The sequence below is a fragment of the Garra rufa genome, chromosome 13 (assembly GCF_049309525.1).
Source record: "Garra rufa chromosome 13, GarRuf1.0, whole genome shotgun sequence".
In the NCBI taxonomy this organism is placed as follows: Eukaryota; Metazoa; Chordata; class Actinopteri; order Cypriniformes; family Cyprinidae; genus Garra; species Garra rufa.
In genome coordinates, this window is record NC_133373.1 from 38,863,703 (window position 1) to 38,883,979 (window position 20,277).

Sequence of the window (20,277 nt, forward strand, 5' to 3'; positions counted from 1 at the left end):
TGATGACGTTTGTGTTGCTTCGACAGCATGTCTGGCTGCTGCTGACTGTACAAGTTCTGTCGTTCTTTTCTCCTCCTGTAACGTTGCTTCTCAGTGAATGCGGCTGTTCTTCCAGTCACATTGGTCTATATTCTAATTCAGCTGTATACACAGATTTGATAGACTTTATACACATACATCTGTTTCGGTATTGCTCACGTGCCACTGATTATCCTTCTATAGATATCTGTATCTCTATATCTTCTGTGGCCTGTATGCACAGATTTATATAAGTGCACCAGGAAACAAAGTCCTCAGAAGTTTAAGAGTCAGTGGAGGTAGTGACTGGATTTGACAGCGTTCTTTGACAGATAGTCATGAAGCATTTTCTTTGAGACACATTCAATTAATGAGAGCAGAAGCATGTAATTCCACTGTTCCTAGATTTTAGATTTAATTGCCCTTGAAAATTACATTAAAAAGCAAGCAGTTTTTAGTCAGAATATACTACAGTGCAGTCAGAACTTTCTGTGGATAGTAAGAAGTCTGACTACACTCATATGCAATGGTTTGGTTTTAGATGGCAAACGTAAAAGCCCCAGGCCTTCGCCATAACTTACTTTCACCCTGAAGAAGGCCCATCCACAGATCCATCTCATCATGCAGTAAAAAGCTTTGTGCCTTATACTGTTAAAAGTCCTCTTCCTGAGATATAATCACCATTCTTTTGATTCAATTGAGTTTAAAGCAGAGGGTCTTTATCAATCAATGTAGTGTTGGTGGTTTTCAGTGGGAGGTGTTTCGAGTCAAAGGTTAGCATTTCCAGCCTCAGCATAAAGGTTCTGCTTTGAAGTGTGTTTAAAAAGCCCAAGCGCTGTGTGAAGCTGCCAGTCGTACCGCCCCAGGACAGAGCCACATCCAGCCATGGAGTGTGTGTGTGTGTGTGTGTGTGTGTGTGTGTGTGTGTGTGTTTGAGAACAATCATCTCTACCATTGCAGGAGTTACACAGCAGGGCCACATGAGTTCAAATACATTTAACTCTACTGCTGCCCATTATGTATTCATAAGAATGGAAATGTGGCTGCGGTACCTCTAAAAACAATGCAAGGGCAGTGTTATTTTGTAGACATACGCAAACTTTATGGCTCCCTCCAGCATTTCTCCTGTGATTTGATAATTATTTAATTAATCCACAAAATCAGATAATTTTCAATTCCACAAACTGATTCTCTCCTACATTTTACTGGATGTTTTGCTTTGTAATGACAGAATGCACCAGTAACATCACTCATTACATCACAAACCCTCTTAATACTCACAGAAACTGCAGTCGTTCAGTTTCTGTTTTCTTCCATTAAGCTAATGAGCTAGGAAATATAGGCACACATGGTTTTATGTAATGTGTATCCAGAGTTTTGTATTTATTTATTTATTTATTTATTTTTACTCTCAGCACAGTCACAGTCACAAGTGACCATTTTAATGACAATCATATGTTTAGGTGACATTTGGGTAAATCGGACATAACAGAAGGGAATATATGCTTCTTCTCAAGGGTGTCTCAATTCAATGTGTCTCAAAGAAAACGCTTCATAACTATCTGTCAAACAACTTACCAAGTGCTGTCGAATCTAGTCAAACCCTCTGTTGACCCTGTTGAACTTCTGAGGATACTGTTGGAATGATATAAACATGTGCATTCAGACTACAGGAGATTTCCTCACGCAGCGATCCGACTGGATCTGGAGACTTTGGCAGCTCCATTGGTCCATTGGTGCCGTCACATGCAGATATAGACACGTTTGTGAGTATTTATTGTCCAATCTGTAGTTTTAAAAATAATTTGAGAGTAGCGTTTGTGTGTCTTATTTGTATTTTGATGCCATACACCCACTCAGGCCTAATCCAGGTCAGAGGTGTCATTGTGCCTATTTATAAACATTGGAAATAAGAAAAAAAAAACAATCAGATGATTTCAGATGAAAATTGCTATTTTCGTTAGCATTACAAATCAACCATCAACCGCCTGATGTCCAGCCTAATCATTTAGTGCTCTGGATGCAGAAACAGCGACGGATAAAGCAGATTAGAAGTGGTGCGCATCAACCCAACCTTCAGTCAGTTAGGTACTCCACAATGTTGATGTTGAACAGAAATCAACTATTTTCCTCAGCCTATAAATGTCACTTTTCATCAATAACCATTTCAGCTGGTTTTCAGTGTTTACCCGTGAGCAGAAGACACAGTATGGAGGACAGGACTGGCCTTGTGTCATTGTGTCCTGTAGAACATCACTCGCACCTTTGCGTGTGGCTCTTTTACGAAACAGTGAGTTTATTTAAACATTTGTCTCACTGTTTTAAACAATTCTCAGAGACACAAACAAAAGGTTCTGAACCCGATTCACTTGTTGTTTTAGAGAACAATTCAGTCAACCTAATCAATCCAGGGACCTCTGTAAGAGAAGAAAAGCTACTGACACTTTGTTGTGGCTCAGTACAGTGGACTGCAGTAGACAACGTCATGTCCACATTTGGTATTTTAGTGAAAAAGAGCAAGAAGAAACCTGTTTCCCATCATATGTCACGATTATATATTTATTTAGTTTTATTACATTATTGTCTTTCGTAATTGTGCTGTGGACGCAAGTTTAAACATGCTGATCTCATAATGCTCATAAATCTCATTTGTGATTGCAGGAGACCGACCTGTTAGACGTCTCCCTCATCAAGGATACGAGAAATGGGAGATTTGCCAAGACACCAAAGGTAATACAGCATTTAAATGTGTTTCTGCGTCGATCATTTGTTCTCACAGCGCACAGCTGAGCTTGTGTTTGTACCAAGATGAAACTGAACAGACGTTGTTGTCTGTTCATTCCTGGCGCAATACTCTATGATTATAAATGTAGAGATGTCCAGAGAGGAATATGCTGACAAAAAGCAATGCTGCTCTTTGCCGGATATGCCAGTAAAATTTCACGTTTCACAAATAGCTGAAAAAATAGAGATCATGTATGTGAGCGTATGAAATACAATCACACCAGGATTAGTTAGACAATAGTTTTCCAGAGATGTTGTTTTAGCCGACAGAAAGAACACATTTGCCGTTCAAGAGAGCGTCTGGCATCTCGCAGCAGTTGCGGTGCACAGAGAAGCTTTTAGATGATTGCATTTTGAAACTGGAAAGAGCCGATGGTTTCCGGCTCCCAGCATTCATTAGTGCTGATGTGAGAATAGTGTCACTGTAAAGAGCCGAGACGTCATAAGATGTGCCGTTCATGTTGAAGAGCATCACGAGAGCTGCTGAGCGGATGTGAGTGAGCTCGATGTGCGTTGACTTGTCCGACTGATGTGATTATCCTGTTTACAGAGCAATGGTGACATAGGTCACTTCAACAGTTACTGCTCAGAATATGGAGAAACACTGTTCCCATGTCATGATAGTGGCCTTACAGCAGGGTCAGAGATTGATGGCTAGAGAGAGAGCCATGTTTGTCCTTAACATCGTCTGAATGAAAGCATTTAGTCACAGACATGTACAGAGTATCTATGAACACACATGAAGGCCAATTATAAAGATCAATGACCTTTAGAAGCTTTGATTTGTAACACTCACAGGAGATTCGGCTCCAAATGACTTACTTGAAGATTAAAGTAATGATGAGCATTTGAACAAGGACTAAATGCTCCAGCTCTCTTCCAAACATCACATGATGTCCTGTTGTCCCATAAAATCACATGCACAGAGAACGGAGAACTTGCGTATGTGAGCAGTTTTGATTTTGTGTTTATGGTCTGGCTTACAGCAGTCAGTAGGGATGTAACGATATTTCGTGGTTTGCGATGCAAAAATGTTACGATATGTATCGTAGAGTGATGACGATACATTTACGATATGACGACAGTCTAATCCTATTGGTTGAGCTGCCGACATCTCCTACTCTGCAACAGCGCTGCTTGTGCTTTCATTGCAGAATCAGATGCAGAAATCATTTGAACTGAATATTAGTAGAGCAACATGAGTTCGGCTGAAACTGAAATTAAAGATAACCCGTCTTCACGTCCGACAGCATTTTGGTTTTACAGTCACGTGACAGTACGACGGTAGAAAAAAAATGACAGACAAAACATTATTACAGTCACGGTGCATGTTATTAACACGGAGTGGGAAATGAAAAGTTTCGTGCTTCAGACTCACCCGCTTTTCGAGTCACACATTGGAACAAACATCTTAAAGCTTTTACGGCTCTTCATGACAGGAACCTCCGAAGATGTATTGTAATCGTTTTATAAGCAGCAGCCTTGATTTAACCAGTTACCGCACAGATTATTATTAACAACCAAAAGAACATTTCACTGAGCGCATGACGGAGTGTTGAAAACATGATCAAAATCATTTAAAATAGGCTATAATTGTCACACCCCCGGACTTTCTATTTGGTTTCTCCCAGTTTTCCCCGCAGTTCTGAATGTTTTTGGTTTCCCCCTCATCGTCGACACCTGTGTTTGTAATTAGTCTGTGTATTTAAGGTGTGTGTTTTCCCCTGTACTCTTGTTGGTCTTTAATGTTATTCCTGATGTTTCTACTCCGTGTTCCTGTGTCTGCCTGTTCCCATTGGATTTATTAAATGTACGTCTTTAAATACGTCGTTGTTCGTTTGTTCCTGCCTACAGCGTGACAGAAAGACCAACCAATACAGTTTTCTTTTTGCGTGTTCACCTCCGTTTTGTTTTCCGTTCGTTTTTCTCCAGTCTTTTGTTTCCGTAGTGTGTTTCCCCCATGGATCCCTTCTTCCGACCAGAATTCATCCTGCTACGGCTGAAGCAGGGGGAATTACCGCTCGAGGGCTACACATTAATGTTCCAGCTAGTAGCTAACAACACCAGCTACCCGGACGACGCGCTCTGTGCGTTCTATGACGCCAGCCTTAATGCGTCTTGCAGAGCGCCGTCGTCCGAGGACGGCCCTCGAGCGAACTTTGCCTCGTTTGTGGAGTGGACACTGGCGAGAAACCGATCCTCGTTTCCCGCCTGTTCCACGGAGAATCTCGCCAGTGCCACTCCGGACCCAGAGCCCAGCCAGCCACCCCGACCCGCGCATTATGAGCCCGTCACAGACGGAAAGCCCGAGCACGGAGCGACGATATTATGGAGTGCCAAAGAGGTCAAAACTGCTGATCAGGTGCGTGAGCCAAACATTACATCTGCGCTGGTGGAGTGCTTCGAAGAACAAGAAGGGGCGGCAGAGAGCCCCGCCCACTGCACTACCACTGAGGGTGAGCTTGGATCTAATTCTGGGGATTTAATAGACTTTTTTTCTGAGCCACTGACCTGCATAGACTTCCCTCCCACCCGCCCTCGTCTGTCTGAATCTGCCTGGTCCCCGCTGGTTCCGCCCAGCCGTCCTGAGTCCCCGCTGGTTCCGCCCAGCTGTCCCGAATCTCCGCTGGTTCCGCCCAGCCTACCTGAATTCCCGTTGTCGACTGTCTGTCCCCTCGCTCACCCTCAGCCCACCATCTGTGCGGTGGGTTCGCCGCAGGTCTGCCAGTCTCCATCGGTGTCATGGCTGGAGGATCCCTCACCATCGCCTTCAGCCTCAGAGTCCTGGACTCCACCTCGGCCCTTCGACCCTGCGGCTCCACCCCGGCTCTCTGCTCCCTCGTCTCCGCCGTCGCCCGTCGATCCACCAGCTCCACCGGGCTCCATCGGCCCTCCGGCTCCGCCCTGGTCAGTCGTCGCCCCATCTTCGCCTCAGGACTATACTCCTCCGGCTGTGCCTCGTCGCTCCGTCCCACCGGCTCATTGGACCTCCTCCCTCCCGCGGGCACAGCCTCGGCCCTCTGTCGCTCCGGCTCCGCCGCGGATCTCCGGATCTCCATCTCCGCCTTGGTCGCCAGAGCCTTGGGTTCCGCCTTGGCCCTCCGGATCCGCGGCGTCACCCAAGATCTTCGGCTTTCCGTCTCCGCCTCGGGCTCCACCACCACCTGCTCCGCCTCCGTCGGTCGGATCCATGGAGTCGTCAGCCTCTCCTCCACCATGGCTCCTCCCTCCATCGGCTCCACCGTGGATTTACATCTTGGCTGCGGCCTGGGTCCCACCTGGCTCCTCCTGCTCCAGCCCCCTCCTGTCACCTCCTTGGCTCCTCCCTCCGTCATCTCCTCCATGGACTGTTCCATCACCTGTTTGGACTTCATCTCTTGCCCTCCTCCCGGGAGTCCGTCCTCCGCCGAAACCCCCTCCTAAGACTGTTTGTTGTTTCCTGTTTGTCGGCGTGAGGACACGCCTTTCCGGGAGGGGGAGGTAATGTCACACCCCCGGACTTTCTATTTGGTTTCTCCCAGTTTTCCCCGCAGTTCTGAATGTTTTTGGTTTCCCCCTCATCGTCGACACCTGTGTTTGTAATTAGTCTGTGTATTTAAGGTGTGTGTTTTCCCCTGTACTCTTGTTGGTCTTTAATGTTATTCCTGATGTTTCTACTCCGTGTTCCTGTGTCTGCCTGTTCCCATTGGATTTATTAAATGTACGTCTTTAAATACGTCGTTGTTCGTTTGTTCCTGCCTACAGCGTGACAATAATGGAGCTGTATGATGCATAAAATACGGAGAAAGGCTATAAATAAAGAAAAAAAAATCCAGAAAATGCGTGTAGTATAGCCTGCGCAGGTAAAAATACAATTATGGTGTAAAATGTCATAACTGTGTCTGATACATAAACTATGCTAGTCATTGTCCCATAAAATAACAAATAGCAAATAACACATATAGTATTTTCATTACGTTTCATTTATTTTGTTTTTGTAAAGCAAAATGAGACCTTGTTGTTTGCAACTTTGTTTACCCCGAGACAGCGTATTTAGTTGTTAATTTTAATACAGAAGGTTTTTATTAAACCTTAAAATGTGACCTTGTATGTAAAACTAAGAAAGCTATTGAAATTTGTTTATTTTTAAAAAATAAATCTGTTGTTTGATTTTCAGTTTCATGTTTTAATTTTTGTTCAAAATATCGTGATACGCACCATATCGTGACCTAGGCATATCGTTACACCCCTAGCAGTCAGTCACATCATGACTCATAAAGTCACCTGACCTAAATGTAAAACAGCCACCAGAATGTGATGATATCAGGAAAACCCTGAGCGTTAACTAAACTGGACCACAGATGGCAGAAGTATCCTTGCAGAACGCTCCTCTGACTGTGGTGTAAGAAACATGGTAATATCATAGTACTTTTTTGTTTGTCAGGGGAATCCAGACGTCCTGTGCAGTGCACTGGTCAGGTAATGTCGATTAATTAGCATATGCCCTCCTTCTCACATGTGACACTAATTTGATGAAGCTGTTTGCCCTTACGAGAAAACAGCAGCTATGGGCGCTCAGATTAATCATCCAAATACGTGTCAGGAAAACATAACAGGAGGGACATAATGTTCTCATAGTTGTTGTTTTGTGTGTGTGTGTGTGTGTGTGTGTGTGTGTGTGTGTGTGTGTGTGTGTGTGTGTGTGTGTGTACCTGGTATTCATCACGTTGTGGGGACCAAATGTCCCCACAAGGATAGGAATACCAGTAGATTTTGACCTTGTGGGGACATTTCTCAGGTCCCCATGAGGAAACAGGCTTATAAATCATGCATAATGAGTTTTTTTGAGGAAGTAAAAGTGTGCACAATCTCCTGTGAGGGCTAGGTTTAGGTGTAGGGTAGGGTTAGGGCGATAGAAAATACGGTTTGTACAGTATAAAAACCATTACGCCTATGGAATGTCCCCATAAAACATGTAAACCAGTGTGTGTGTGTGTGTGTGTGTGTGTGTGTGTGTGTGTGTGTGTGTGTGTGTGTGTGTGTGTGTGTGTGTGTGTTTGTTTTTGTGACATATCAGGACACAAATTTGTGTAATAACATGGGTATGACATAGGTATTACAAGGAGAGGGTGACTTATGAGGACATTGCCCATGTCCCCACTTTTCAAAAGGCTTATAAATCATACAGAATACGTTTTTTTGAGAATGTAAAGATATGCACAGTCTCCTGTGAGGGCTAGGTTTAGGTGTAGGGAAGGTGTAGGGTGATAGCAAATATCGTTTGTACAGTATAAAAACCATTACGTCTATGGAATGTCCCCACAATTCACAAAAACAAACGTGTGTGTGTGTGTGTGTGTGTGTGTGTGTGTGTGTGTGTGTGTGTGTGTGTGTGTGTGTGTGTGTGTGTTTTGCAGTAAATTGTGAATTGGTGTTTGGTTCTCTGATAATTTCACGGTCTTTTAATCAAACATCAGCATATAAATGCATGATTCTTTTTCCAGCAACCTATGAGAGACAGACAAACAGGTGAATATGCAGACAGTGTCAGTGAGCTGGCTTATGTTTAGTAAAAATAAAGAGGAATCTGCAGTATTTCAAAGTAAACATTAAATGTAGATGTGCTTTAAATTAAATCACAGCTTTTTGACAGACCAAAAGAGTGGCCTGCAACCTTTTGTCATGACTCTGGGCTGCGGGTTTTCCCTCAGCCACCTGAGGTCGCTGTTTCCCTTCATCTTGCACTGCACTTCCCTGATTGTCTACACCTGTCTTGTTGTCTTTGATTATGACACTCGTTTCCTCCACAGCTGTTCACTATCACTACAGACTTTATAATCTCCACTCTCCCACCACTCTTGTGAGTCTGCATTGTTTTCTTATTTCATGTATCCTGTCCTCGATGTTTATGTTCCTGCCTTGCTCTAGTCGTGTTTGTGCCTTGTTGGCCTTTTGTTGGTTTGTTCGTTTGTTTATTTGTGTTAATTTAATTAAAGTATATCCTCACCTGCATTTGGACCCAGACCCCATCTCTCAGCCTATAAAACGTGACACCTTTAGGTAATGGGAATCAAAATAAATGCTGTAAATCTTTTCTCTCTTTCTCTTCTTTTCTGTGTTTCACCTCTGCTATCGCTCATGTGCTGATCTAGCTTATACTTTAAACTCTTTATCATATAGTTTATTTTTTTTATTACATTCAGTTTTTTCCTACAGACCTGCACTCTATTTGTAGTGGCATTTCCCCTGATGGAGGGTAGGGGGATGGTTTTGTTTTGTATTATAACACATGTATATATAATGCAAAAATTTCAAATTGCGAAGATCTTTATTTACATATTAAACATTTGCCCACACAACATCTCTAATTTTTATAGCTCATTTAGGACCCTTTGTTTAAACATGCTATTTTATGGGGTTTTCTGAAATATTCTTGGAAATTATTATATCAGTAATATCAGTTAGCCTATGTCAGGGTATCTGCAGGGTTTTTTAAATCAAATGTAAGGCTTTTTATTACCGTTTTTAAGACCTGCTTAATATTTAATATTAATAACTTAAAATTAATACTGTATGTATAAAAATGTATAAATGTATATGGTATGACTGTAAAAATCATGATTTACAGTTCAGACACAGGTTTTATAAAACTTTTCACACATTTCATCCTTTAAACATTTTTTTAAGTAAAAGGATGAGTCAAAAGTATTAACTTAAAGCATAATTATATCTTACTGTCTTGTTCAGATTTTTATATTAGGACATATTAGCTATCCACTTGCTCACATTATTCAACTGTGTGTTAAAATGTGATCTTCATAAAACACTGGTCTTAATACAACAGTAACAAGGGCTAACTGAAAATAGAAATTCATTCTGCTGCCTTTTGAATTTGAAATGTGCAGCGTTCATTCATTCAATGAAATCATAGCCTTTTGAAGTTTAATCCAGCCATATTGTGGTTCCTGCATGAGTTTAAATTTGTGCAAATCTGTTTGTGGTGCTCAATGTTGATATTGTGGCACAACACCACAAATAAATCAATGTATGGAAAACACTGTGTAAAAAAATCTAGCGTACTGTGTAACAACTGTGCTGTGGCTGTGTTCATTATGCTTGTTTTATGTTGGTCAACAGAACAGTTCGAACATGAGCCATTTGCTTTAATTGATGAAACTGATCTTAGGTCACGATCAGCAGCGTCATGTCAAATCTCTCCACCGCTGATTTCATGTAGTGTTAAATACAGGCTTCATGCTTTATCTTTCTTAATCAGAAATGAAGCCCATGGAACCAAAGTGGAATCATTTACAGAGAATATTTAAGTCATTGACACAGAAAGATAGACCGTGAGCGGATTTTGAGAAGCTGTTTTGTGTCTGCCAGTAATCAGGGTTGCTGTTGATACTTGTAAGAGGTGTCTTATGTGAATGCTGAGAAGGCCTGAAAGCCCAGCGCAGCTCGGTCCACTGACGGCCTTATGTGGATACCTCATTTTCTCCAGGCAGTCAATCAATTTAATTGCACATAATCTGTTTTAGACAGAAGGCTCAGAGTCCAGCTCTTCTTAACTGGGTTCTCACAGTCAGACGATCTGCCTGGACACCAGAGAGGCCTGACAAAAGCCTTTATCCAGCAGCAGATCTGTCCCGCATTCCTCCGTATACAGTAGGAGCCTGTTCAGGTTTGTTCATTAGATTCCCTAAAGCCCTCATTGTATTACGCTCGTTTGTGTTGGTGAAACCATAGAAGCCTCGATCTGCTGAAAAAGGAAGTCTGGGTAATTGCGATGCCACACCTGGTCTCCACACCTTCTCTCAGCAGGTGAGCTGGTGATGATTCATTATCTTCTTTCTCTAAACTTTATGGATTTAATGTAGTTTCAGTGTAGAAACAAAGTCAACCTGTGATAGTCTCTGTAGACCTCTGAATGAAGTTCCCACTGACTTTCAATACTCCATAGAGCGCTGGTGGATGTTAACTTATGCCCTGCTGAATGTGCTGTGGCTCTTCGATCGATACCCTCAACATGTTTGCATTTTAAAACTAGCTTTAAAAGATAGAGCTAGAATGTTTGCTCTGAAGCAGATGTAACTTTTATTCATAAAGAAACTAATTATGTTTAAGAATGTCTTTATGCACAGAAATGGGTTCTGCTAGTGTGTGTGAGGCACGTGACTTAATGAATCGTAAGAATGAGACTCGGGGAGTGATGGCCAGCTCCGTTCAGTGGTTCTTACAGAAATGCCCAGCAAGAGAACGCTTTAATGAGTTGACAGAAATATTGTAAGACAGCTGAAGGTTGTCAGTATGTCAGCAGCTTCAGAAGCTCAGACTAGAGGTGGACAATGTGGTTTCATGTAGTGTTTGCTTTCGTCAACAAAAATTATGACTAAATGTCGTCGTCAGCGAACCTTTATCACGTGACGAAAATGAGACGAGATGAAACAAAAATGCTGGTCATGTGACGATGACTATAATTAAATGTTCAATGCAATATCGAATAACGATGACGAATAAAAACGAGACTAAATGTGGTTTACAAAATAAAAACTATGCTAAAATGTCTCTTCATTTTTGTTGACGAAAACGAGACGAAACGAAATGTTATAAGGTTAGATTGATGTGCGCATGCCCAGTAGCCAGAGCTGTATCCCTTCTAGCCTAAACCGCAGGCGACGTCACTTTCTCAAGCCCCACTCACGGCATTATCTAGAAGACGACTACAAACGAAGTTAAGTCTGACACAGATAAACGGACCGATGGCCGGCCAGCTGGGGTTCGTCTTTGGGAGAAAAAGAAGAAACGACATTTCTTGGAAGCGTTCCCCTCAACTCTATCGTAAAAAGGTTCATTATTCAAAGCTTTTCAACATGTTGTACACTAATGACATCTTGTGGTCAAAGGTGGAAAAAGTTTTTTTGCATCCCAGATGCCCAAGCGATTTTTGGACAGTTGCATAAAATAGATCAATTTGTGCTACGAAAACCATAAGAAATATTTTACTTACACAAGGTATAAATGAATTACTCTTTAAATAAACTTATAAAAATATAAGCATGATTCGTGTTGGCATAGATGATCAAAGTAAATTAAAAATATTGTTAAGCTGACTAATATTATTATTAATTAGAAGTGCTTGTGAATCGGGGATTACTACAAAATGAACATGCACAAAACTACACATGTACATATTTATTCGTTATGATTTATTCTTAAAAAGTGAATGACACTTGAAACCTGCGCAAGGGGTTCGTGTTATTTGATTTTGTTGTAAATTCAAATTAGAGCATCTTCCATGGGTTATGGATGTATTCTTGAGCCTATAAGGTAACAATAATATAATAAGATAACCTTGTTTGAAATGGGTTTGGCTAAATGAAAACTTTGGTTTCATCTATACTACTAGGTACTTATACTATATTGACTGGGTTAAATAAAATTGCATTACTAAAAAGAGACTAAAATACAATTTTTATTGACTAAAACTAGACTAAATGTAATCAGTTTTCGTCGACTAAAACTAGACGAAAATAGTCATGGATAATTCTGACTAAAATAAGACTAAAATGCTCAGACTTGACTAAAACTTGACTAGACTAAAAAGAGTATGAACGTGACTAAAACTAATAAAAACTAAAATGACAGCTTCACACAAAGACTAGACTAAAACTAAAATTAAAACCGACCGCCAAAAACAACACTAGTTTCATGTTGGTTTTCAAGACTATTTTGCAAGTCATTGAGCTAAACTAATTCCTCTGTTTTAAAAAAAAAATTAGCTATGCAATGTAACAAAAGATAAAAAAAACAAATAATGACAGAACATTTAGGCCAAAAAAGGCACTGGCCAAAGTCTTATTTCACTTTATTATTTCGTTATTTTATTTGTCTTATTAAACATTTTAACCAAGATGCAAATTATAAACATACAATATTGTATGTACTCTATGACCTATATTATTGTCCAGCTCTGTATATTGTGACGAGTCGGCTGCCTCCCCCTTAATTATCATCACCACCCCGTCCCTTATTCGCCGCCCTTCTCCAGGCTCCCAACGGGAGTGGGTGTGTAGGGGAGAGGAGGGGCGAGAAATCATCTCGGGCTGGCGGCGTGTGATGAGGAACACGTGAAGGAAATGAAGCCTCATCACCGCCGCTGTTTAAATCCCGAGCGCGCCTCTCCTCAGGAGACCGGTCTCTCCCCCGTGCCTGCACGCTGGTGTCCTCGCGGGTCCAGGAAGGGGTGAAGAGGGAATCCCGCGCCGCCAAGAGGACGAGTCGCCAGACCCGCGTTCCGGCTGAAGACCGCACCAGAGACGGCCGACGGGCCAGGATGCCGGGCCGTAGATTCCCCGCTGGAAGAACCGTAAAAGCTCGAGAGGGACGAAGCCGCAAGAGATGCCGCCGCCCCTTGCACCCCGGTCCCACACTGGAAGCGCGTGCGGCCGCCAGACTCCGCCCCTTACCTGGACCCTTCCCTATCGAACACTACCCATCCTTCACGAAACCCCAGCACTCGAGGACACCAGATCCCCCTTTTATTTGGACACTTTATCCCCCCTTTGGACACTTTTCTTTCATTTTCTGTTTAATAAAAGCCTCTCCGAGGCCTGACGCCACACCCACTGTGTCTGTCGTTTGCTCCTCCCGCCACAGTGGTGGAGAATGCGGGCAAGGCGGGGCTTAGACAGCGCAGTGGGCAACACCTGATGACGTCATCCCCTCTCGCTCGCAAAAGTTCGCGAAAACCCGGACGGGGACGGAGAAACGACGGAGACGGCCTCCCAGCCGCAAGAAGGGTAAGTGATGTTTCAATTAGTCACTTATCCTGCGGTTGGTTGAGGCTGTCGACTAATACCGTTTTTTCTGTCCCTGTTCCGGTGCGCTGCGAGAGGGAGCGTTGCCTTGGAGAGGAATCCCCGCCCACTCCGACCGCTGGAGCCTGGATGAGGAAGGTAGCACTCCTGCGTGGGCGGCGACCTGATGACGGGGATGTCGCTTGGGGGGGGGAATGTGACGAGTCGGCTGCCTCCCCCCTAATTATCATCACCACCCCATCCCTTATTCGCCGCCCTTCTTCAGGCTCCTGACGGGAGTGGGTGTGTAGGGGAGAGGAGGGGCGAGAAATCATCTCGGGCTGGCGGCGTGTGATGAGGAACACGTGAAGGAAATGAAGCCTCATCACCGCCGCTGTTTAAATCCCGAGCACGCCTCTCCTCAGGAGACCGGTCTCTCCCCCGTGCCTGCACGCTGGTGTCCTCGCGGGTCCAGGAAGGGGTGAAGAGGGAATCCCGCGCCGCCAAGAGGACGAGCCGCCGGACCCGCGGTCCGGCTGAAGACCGCACCAGAGACGACCGGCGGGCCAGGATGCCGGGCCGTAGATTCCCCGCTGGAAGAACCGTGAAAGCTCTAGAGGGACGAAGCCGCAAGAGATGCCGCCGCCCCTAGCACCCCGGTCCCACGCGGGGAGCGCGTGCGGCCGCCGGACTCCGCCCCTTACCTGGACCCTTCCCTATCGAACACTACCCATCCTTCACGAAACCCCAGCACTCGAGGACACCAGATCCCCCTTTTATTTGGACACTTTATCCCCCCTTTGGACACTTTTCTTTCATTTTCTGTTTAATAAAAGCCTCTCCGAGGCCTTACGCCACACCCACTTTGTCTGTCGTTTGCTCCTCACGCCACAATATGTATACACAGAGCTGGACAATAATATATAATATATGTCATAGAGTGTATATATATATATATATACATACATACAGGTGCTGGTCATATAATTAGAATATCTTCAAAAAGTTGATTAATTTCACTAATTCCAAGTGAACCTTGTATAATGTATACATTCATTCCACACAGACTGATGTATTTCAATTGTTTATTTCTTTTAATTTTGATGATTATAACTGACAAGTGATGTAATAATGATAAGTCATTACATTTATATGGCACTTTTCATTGTGAGAGGGTATCTCCTCATCCACCACCAGTGTGCAGCATCCACCTCGACGGCAGCCATAGTGCGCCAGAACGCCCACCACACACCAGCTTATTGGTGGAGAGGAGACAGAGTGATGAAGCCAGGATGCCGAGGTCACACCTCTACTCTTTTCGAAAAAATGTTATGACCACAGAGAGTCAGGACCCCCTGCTGGCTTTACCTCTTCCAACAGCAACCTATTTTTTCCAGGAGATGTCCCATCCAGGTACTGACCAGGCTCAACCCTGCTTAGCTCCAATGGGCAACCAGTCTTGGGCTACTGGGTGATATGGCTGGTGGTCAACGTACAGCTTAATTGTTAAAACCAGTTCTTCATATTTTATTCAAGAGATAAAAGGGCAGGTTGTCGTCCAGTGAAGTGACTTATGTTAAAACTGTCACCGTCTGGTAGATACAGAGTTCCACAATGCAGATTAAATGGATTCAATGTCATTTGTGCCTATATTTTAGATTTGATCATTCTTTAATTTTCATGTAAATCCTCTGTTAGTTGACAAAGTTTTTTTGTTTCCACTGAGTGTGGTATTGCATGTGATGTGTAAAATGCAGTCATGTTGCATTTTTCTGGAATTTGAATGAATCGATGTACATTTAAATGAAAATGTAAGACATGTTCTCAAAACAGACTCTTGTTTGTCACTTTTAAACCTTTTGTTTACACTACAAACGCGGTTGTTAGGCAAAGGGCAGTAAATGGCGCTGTGTAAAACTGCAGTAATGTCAGAGCTGCAAAATACTGCTACCATAGCTACCGTGCTAAGCTTAAGGCCCTGCTGTATTTCTAAAGACCTGGCCACCGTTAATCAGTTTTACTGCCGATTCCCAGCTTTTCCCAGCCTCTTTCATTCTGGGTCCCTTTCTAACACAAAGCACAACGGGAGCCGTGCCATTGCTGAGGTACCTAACCTCCACAGGGGACGGGAACATCGAGTTCTTCTTTTGCTCTGCATCTTCCCATCCGGCAACAGGTGCCTTCTGGTTCCTAGCAGTGATTCATGTTTCCGTCATGGGCAGATTGTGGTTTTTTATTCATTGGAAACGCAGCAACGAAACAGAGCCTCATTTGTTTGCCTTTGTTGTTGTCTGATGAAGTTGTACAAATGCATCAATACAGTTACTTCCTGTTCTACAAACCCTAAAGTACATGAAAAACTTAGTTCTTTATTGACTCGCAAAGACACGTGCCACATAAATATGTCAATAATGCAACAGTAAAGCAATGTCTGCTTTAGGCAGGTGTAAGAGTAGTCTTATTAGTCATGTCAATGTCTAGAAATATAACTCTTCATTTCTATAGCAGTGTCTTGGTGTTTCATGACTTTACTGCGGGGTGGAGGTGTGAAGCATGATGCCAATAAATTTAGTTCATATGCCCATTGACTGTTTGCAGCATAGAAAATATGTAAGAGTAGATCATCTAGAACAGTATAGCATTCATATAGATTTGTGTGTTCACAGATGTGTGTATTAATCAACATTGGAGAAGCATTCTTCAGGATCATCCAGAACCCACGTCTTAAAAACACAGTCTGTGTTTGTGTTTTTGCTAGAGTTAGTTATTCAGTACCCTGGTGAAAAAAAAAAACAACCTAGGCTGGTTGGCTGGTTTTAGCTGGTCAACCAGCCTGGTATTAGCTGGTCATAGCTGGAAAATAAAAATGCGGTGTTGTTATTCCAGACAGCGTCTATCAGAGGGAAATCTTCTTGTGAACACTTTGAGCTGTTTTAAGTGTCGTTGTCCTGAGACTCCTCAATAAGAGCACTGTGGGATGATCTGAGGGCACTTAACATTTTGCTTTAAGGATTGCTTTGGAAATGTGAGGCTGACAAAGACTCAGGTTCGTGACTTTGTCTTAGTATTAGTATTAAGAACTACTTTATGTATTGTCTGTCAGCTCTCGGTGCTTTATATCTGAACTAAGATTAAACGTGTGATTCAGTCGACACAGCAGCATCATCTGCTGAGGAACCAGATGCCATTTGACAGAATTGTCTTACTTCAAGATCTTAATCTGCTTAGTAAACATGGTCAGAACATCTCATGGTAAGAATTTTCTCTATTCAGGACCATAAAATTTGTACTTAACTTTTACTTTTGACTGAATACTGAAAATACTTTGCTGGGAAACTGCTCTATTATTTACTGTATTCAGTGTATTTTCTTTCTTTATCAGTTTATAGGCACATTGGTCCAGATGATGTTCTAGAAACTTCCAGATGGTTTGGACTGTTTGATTAGTTTCTATCACACAGTTTAACCCAAATCCACACAGTATAATGATGACGTATGAAACTCTGTTGATGCGCGTTTTTCTAATCAAACAGAAACCCATTTTAAAAGCGCAGCGTTTTCCGTAAATGTGGATATTATGTGTAGTTGGTGTACAATATGTTTTCACCGGCAATAGGAGCTGGACACTAATGTGCTTTAGTGTCTTGTTCTACAGGTGACGACAGACAGCTAAAAACAAAGTATATATTTACCCTAATAACAAACTCTTTATTTCAAACAGTCAATGAGATTTATTTTTCCGGAATGGAGTGCAGTGTCATGATAAATGTCCAGCCCGCGCGTGTGTTTCCGTGTCTGTTTCCTGTTTCAGCATGTTGATGGTGAGTACTGTATAAACTGTGCCGAGAAACATTCATAAGACTAGATCGGTCAAGAGTCTGCAACACGTCTAACGTTCGCGTGGACATGCATTCGACCGACACACACCGCTGCTGCATTATATGGTGTTTCTGCCATCAGCTGAATTATAAAAAAGCGCTGAACTTACATCATTGTGACTGTTTGTGGCTATTCATATTTCTGTTCTTTAAATGATTCATCAAATACCTATGACTATTTAGCATATCAGTGCAGTAAACTGTCAGCGGGGTGACAGAGACTGTTGTTTCTTGAGGGGAAAGTCTGTTCATAAAACAGCAGCAGCATCAAGCACAGAAAACATGTCCTTGTACACCGTCAGCTTCAGATATTTCTTCTTCTTTAAGCATAAACTCACTTCATTTCTCAGAAAACAAGAGTTCTTATTTCATGTTATTTTGTCCCTTCATGTGACTCTCCTCACAGTCACAGTTACTTCCGCTCTGAAATACTGTGGTGAGGATAAACCTTCTGGAGCAGGGGCCGACAACCTTTTGGGCATAAAGTGCCATTTTACATTTTTGGTTAAGCACTATGCCATGAGAACCCCCTTTGAAGCTAAATGGACCTAACCTATGCGAAAGCTAGTGATGCCAGAAACAAACCTTTTTGAAGCTTCAAATCAATTGAATCGACATGATTCGCTGTTTCGAAGCGTTCAAACACCACACGCTGGTGACGCCTGCTTTGATACAGCTTTGGGTTTTGCTTTGATTCAGAGACACAGAGACTGGACTCACATTATATTAGCTCAGCCTGTTCAGATTGTGCTGAATAAGACATGAAGGATTTTATGTCAGGCTTGATGAGGTGAGCTCGTCATTTTATTTGAGTGGACACAAGACCAGGGTCAGATATTACAAATTCTGCATGCTACAGGAGAAATACAATTGATTATGTAGCAGAAAGAGGAAGATGATCGAGCTGCTTTATTAATAGTATTTGTTTTTATTAATAGTGACGAGCCCACTAGACTGTGACTCCATCATTGGTAGTGCTGGACTAAGTGTTGAACTGTTAAAGCTGAGTGTATTTGAGCTCCTCAGAACGATTGATTCCTCAGATCATGTGTGTTGCAAAGCATGTGCTGTTTCATTGAGACAAACATTCTCACCAGAAAACACAATAAAAACCCCAAAGGATCACAGACACATAGAAGATACTGAGACTCCTGAACACCAGACAAGAGGAAAACGCCCACAACACTCCATATGTACTTACATATTTGCATAATTTATTAGATGGTATTATGGAAGCTATTTCCTGAATGTTTTTCATATTATTGCTCTTTTCAGTGTTTTTAACTTGTCCTACTAAGTTGATAAGAGTCTAAAAATATAACTGAACCAAAGGCGGTTCAAATATGCTGTTTAGTTATGTTTTGAAGCATAGCAGCTGGTTTAAGCTGGTCCTTAGTTGGTTATGAGCTGGTTATGAGCTGGTTGTAAAAGCTATGAGCTATTATAACCAGCACATGAGCAGCTTAAACCAGCTCACGACCAACTAAGGACCAGCTCAAGCCAGCTGCCATGGATCAAAACATATCTAACTAGAATATGCAGTTTTTTTCAACAGGGTATTATAGAGACTTGAGCCTGTTAGCTGTAGCTGAGCTTCCACACTTCAAACACAGAGCTGACACTTGTGACAGGCCTCAACCGTACGTGCGGCCCATCTGCTTCACTTTCTGGTTAATTAAACAGTCTAATTGAGGATTCGAAGCGAGCGGTCATCAAGCGAGTCTGTGGAATCCTCCTGGTCAATGAAGCGTCGACTGACAGTCGACCAATAAAGAGCTGACCTTTAGCATGGAGCGGCAGGAATGAGCGTGTGTGCGGTGATGGACGGTGGGCGGCAGGAAGTATGACTGAGCTGATTTACACAAGCGGACCAGAGACAGGCTCCACTGCTTTATATCTGCCTACATCCATCAAAACTTGACTCGAAGATGAGGTGCTTTTATATTTCTGTTAGAAACTTTATTATAGTTTTAAATTGTTCTCTCTCCTTTTAAATAATTAAATGCTAATAAATATTACTCTCTCTCTCTCTCTCTCTCTCTCTATATATATATATATATATATATATATATATATATATATATATATAATTATAAACAAAAATGTTATATATATATATATATATATAATTATAAACAAAAATGTTATTGATGTCAAGACCATTTTTTGTTTTTGGTGCAAGAAATCTTGACTATATGTGGAGAGAGTATTAATATGAGGTTATATATATATATATTAATTTAGCATAAGTTGAATGTTCTGTTTGTAACTTGAGCCTGTTATATATGGATGATTTTGTTCTGCTGTGATTCGTGGTTGGAAACCTCTGCTCTATATAAACAACAAATATCTTTGTCATTTAGTCCTCACTTTCCAGCGATATCGTATACTATTTGAACTGAACTGACGATGATATCACTGAATTCATTGATGAACTGCCTTTAACTGAAAATTGATTATTTACAATAATGCGTTACTTACACACTATTGTTCTGTTTAAATACTGTGCAGTTGCTTTGACACAATCAGTATTGTTAAAAGCGCTATATAAATAAAGGTGACTTGACTTGACTTGACTTAGTTCAGTATCCTACAGTCTGTCATACAAGCCAATTGATGTCAGACAGTCGGCCTTGGCCTTTACACAACCGATTCATTTGTTTTTCTGTTTTTATCTGAATCTTGATGGGCTCAGATAAAGGTGATCAAATGCTTCATATCAAATGAATGAATCAGTCTGACAGAAGCTCTTTGTCTATGGAGGAAATTAGAGGGTTAAGAAACAAGAAATAAAAATCCACGAGTCAGTGCCAACAGTG

General features: G+C 42.2%; 1 protein-coding gene across 1 annotated transcript in view; it reads left to right on the forward strand.

Annotated features, from left to right (window-relative positions):
• The first annotated feature begins 2,683 nt into the window (after positions 1-2,683).
• plcb1l (phospholipase C beta 1-like) overlaps positions 2,684-20,277 on the forward strand; it is a 56,521-nt gene continuing 38,927 nt past the window's right edge. The window contains 1 exon segment of the mRNA XM_073816641.1: positions 2,684-2,748. The gene's annotated coding sequence lies outside the window, so the exon portion shown is untranslated.